The sequence below is a fragment of the Colletes latitarsis genome, unplaced genomic scaffold, assembly GCF_051014445.1.
Source record: "Colletes latitarsis isolate SP2378_abdomen unplaced genomic scaffold, iyColLati1 scaffold0007, whole genome shotgun sequence".
NCBI lineage: Eukaryota > Metazoa > Arthropoda > Insecta > Hymenoptera > Colletidae > Colletes > Colletes latitarsis.
Window position 1 is genome coordinate 2,448,991 of NW_027488367.1, and position 4,361 is coordinate 2,453,351.

Here is a 4,361-nt window from a genome sequence, read left to right on the forward strand (position 1 = left end):
GCCTTAATCGACTGTCTCAGTGTGGTACCACATTACTACGTGATCCAAACCATACAAAGCCCAGGATCTGGCCAACAAGTGTGCGAAATATACGAATGTATGAGCCTGTTGAGAGCAAATTCCAGACCTAACCTAGACTTAACATGCCGTATCCCCTAAAATATTGATCGAAACCGGGATTTATCGACTGTTCCAGTGTGGTACCACATTACTACCTGATCCAAACCAGAAAAAACCCAGGATCTGTTCAACAAGTATGTGAAGAATGCGAAAGTATGAGCCTGATGAGGGCAAGTCCCAGACCTAGCCCAGACCTAGCATGCGTTATCCTCTAAAATATTGATCGTGGCCAGGTTTAATTGACTGTTTCCGTGTGGTACCACAACACTACGTGATTCAAACCAGAAGAACACCAGGATCTGTTCAACAAGTATGTGAAGAATGCGAAGGTATGAGCCTGATGAGGGCAAATCCCAGAGCTAACCTAGACCTAACATGCCGTATCCTCTAAAATATTGATCGTGGCCATATTTAATTCACTGTTTCTGTGTGGTACCACAATACTACGTGTTTCAATCCAAAAAAAACCCAGGATCTGTTCAACAAGTATGTGAAGAATGCGAAAGTATGAGCCTGATGAGGGCAAGTCCCAGACCTTACCCGGACCTAGCATGCGTTATCCTCCAAAATATTGATCGTGGCCAGGTTTAATTGACTGTTTCTGTGTGGTACCACAATACTACGTGATTTAAACCAGAAGAACACCAGGATCTGTCCAACAAGAATGCGAAATATGCGATTGTATGAGCCAGATGAGTGCAAGTCCCAGACCTAACCCAGACCTAGCATGCGTTATCCTCTAAAATATTGATCGTGGCCAGTCTTAATTGACTGTTTCTGTGTGGTACCACAATACTACGTGATTCGAACCAGAAGAAGACCAGGATCTGGCCAACAAGAATGTGAAATATGCGATTGTATGATCCTGATGACGGCAAACCCCAAACCTATACCTAGACCTAACGTGGGTTATCCTCTAAAATATTGATCGTGGCCAGGTTTAATTGACTGTTTCTTTGTGGTTCCACAATACTACGTGATTCACGCCAGAGGAAGACCAGGATCTGGCCAACAAGAATGTGAAATATGCGATTGTATGAGCCTGAGGAGGGCAAATCCCAGACCTAACCCAGACCTAGCATGCGTTATCCTCTAAAGTATCGATCGAAACCAGGTTAAATCGACTCTTTCAGTGTGGTAGCACATTACTACGTGATACAATCCAGAAAAGGACCAGGATCTGGCCAACAAGATTGCGAAATATGCGATTGCATGAGCCTGATGACGGCAAATCCCAAACCTATACCTAGACCTAACGTGGGTTATCCTCTAAAATATTGATCGTGGCCAGGTTTAATTGACTGTTTCTTTGTGGTACCACAATACTACGTGATTCAAGCCAGAGGAAGACCAGGATCTGGCCAACAAGAATGTGAAATATGCGATTGTATGAGCCTGAGGAGGGCAAATCCCAGACCTAACCCAGACCTAGCATGCGTTATCCTCTAAAGTATCGATCGAAACCAGGTTAAATCGACTCTTTCAGTGTGGTAGCACATTACTACGTGATACAATCCAGAAAAGGACCAGGATCTGGCCAACAAGATTGCGAAATATGCGATTGCATGAGCCTGATGACGGCAAATCCCAGACCTAACCCAGACCTAACATGCGTTGTCCTCAAAAATATTGTTCGAAACCAGGTTTAATCGACTCTTTCAGTGTGGTACCACATTACTACGTGATACAATCTAGAAAAGGACCAGGATCTGGCCAACAAGATTGCGAAATATGCGATTGCATGAGCTTGATGACGGCAAATCCCAGACCTAACCCAGACCTAACATGCGTTGTACTCTCAAATATTGATCGAAACCAGGTTTAATCGACTCTTTCAGTGTGGTACCACATTACTACGTGATACAATCTAGAAAAGGACCAGGATCTGGCCAACACGATTGCGAAATATGCGATTGCATGAGCCTGATGACGGCAAATCCCAGACCTATACCTAGACCTAACATGGGTTATCCTCTAAAATATTGATCATGGCCAGGTTTAATTGACTGTTTCTTTGTGGTACCACAATACTACGTGATTCAAACCAGAAGAAGACCAGGATCTGGCCTACAGGATAGTGAAATATGCGATTGTATGAGCCTCATGAGGGCAAATCCCAGATCTAACCTAGACCTAACATGCGTTATCCACTAAAATATTGATCGAAACCAGGTTTAATCGACTCTGTCAGTGTGGTACCATATTACTACGTGATACAATTCCGAAAAGGACGAGGATCTGGCCAACAAGTATGCGAAGAATGCGAAAGTATGATTCTGATGAGGGCAAATCCCAGACCTAACCTAGACCTAACATGCCGTATCCCCTAAGATATTGATCGAAACCGGGTTTTATCGACTGTTGCAGTGTGGTACCACATTACTGCCTGATCGAAACCAGAAAAAACCCAGGATCTGTTCAACAAGTATGTGAAGAATGCGAAAGCAGGAGTCTGATGAGGGCAAATCCCAGTCCTAACCCAGACCTAGCATGCGTTATTCTCTAAAATACTGATCGTGGCCAGGTTTAATTGACTATTTCTGTGTGGTACCACATTAGTACGTGATCCAAACCAGAAAAAACCCAGGATCTGGTCAACATGTTTGTTAGAAATGCGAAAGTATGAGCCAAATGGGGGCAAGTCCCAGACCTAACCCAGACCTAACATGCGTTATCCTCTAAAATATTGGTCGAGACCAGGTTTAATCGACTGTTTTAGTGTAGTATCACATTACTACGTGATCCAAACCAGAAAAAACCCAGGATCTGCTCAACAGGTATGTGAAAAACGCGAAAGTATGAGCCTGATGAGGGCAAGACCCTGACCTAACCCTGACCTAGCATGCATTATCCTCTAAAATATAGATCGAAACCGGGTTTAATCGACTGTTTTAGTGTAGTATCACATTACTACGTGATCCAAACCAGAAAAAACCCAGGATCTGCTCAACAAGTATGTGAAAAACGCGAAAGTATGAGCCTGATGGGGGCAAGACCCAGACCTAACCCTGACCTAGCATGCATTATCCTCTAAAATATAGATCGAAACCGGGTTTAATCGACTGTTCCAGTGTTGTACCACATTACTACCTGATCCAAACCAGAAAAAACCCAGGATCTGTTCAACAAGTATGTGAAGAATGCGAAAGTATGATTCTGACGAGGGCAAATCCCAGACCTCACTCTGACCTAACATGCGTTATCCTCTAAAATATTGGTCGAGACCAGGTTTAATCGACTGTTTTAGTGTAGTATCACATTACTACGTGATCCAAACCAGAAAAAACCCAGGATCTGCTCAACAAGCATGTGAAAAACGCGAAAGTATGAGCCTGATGAGGGTAAGACCCAGACCTTACCCTGACCTAGCATGCATTATCCTCTAAAATATAGATCGAAACCGGGTTTAATCGACTGTTTTAGTGTGGTACCACATTACTACGTGATCCAAACTAGAAAGAACTCACGATCTGTTCAACAAGTATGTGAAGAATGCGAAAGCAGGAGTCTGATGAGGGCAAATCCCAGACCTAACCCAGACCTAGCATGCGTTATTCTCTAAAATACTGATCGTGGCCAGGTTTAATTGACTGTCTCTGTGTGGTACCACAATACTGCGTGATTCAAACCAGAAGAAGACCAGGTTCTGGCCAACAAGAATGTGAAATATGCGATTGTATGAGCCTGATGAGGGCAAATCCCAGACCTTTTTTTTTTTTTTTTGTTCGTGGGGAAATCTTCATGGACACACTCGGGCCTACCCAAAGGGCGGACCGGCGGGAAGTGTCGGACTCTTACCGACTAAAACCCCACGGTGACCATCCTCAGACGCCTGGCGAGGGACCGGGAACTTTCGTGAGACATCACAGAGTCCACCGCCGCGTCGTGGCTTTTCAGGCCCCTCCCGGTGGGCGGCTCTCCTCCCACCGCACTCCCACTCAACCGCAGACGCCTGGTCACCAGCGCCCACGGCCCCGTGACATAGGACTAAGCCGCCGGCTGGGTGGCCACGTTGGCCTCTGGACCCATCCGCAGCGAACGGGACAACCTGCAGCCTTAGTTAAGACCCGCGGCAAATATCCCATGCCCCGGGCCACTTACACACAAATTCACCCACGCAAAGAATTCATACCGGTGTTTGGTCCGCGGGAGCTTTCGCTCCAACCTCCGGGATCACATGCGAGGATGCGGTCACCAGCCTCCTCAGGTTGGTGACCCCATCCCGGCATCCCATCCCAGCG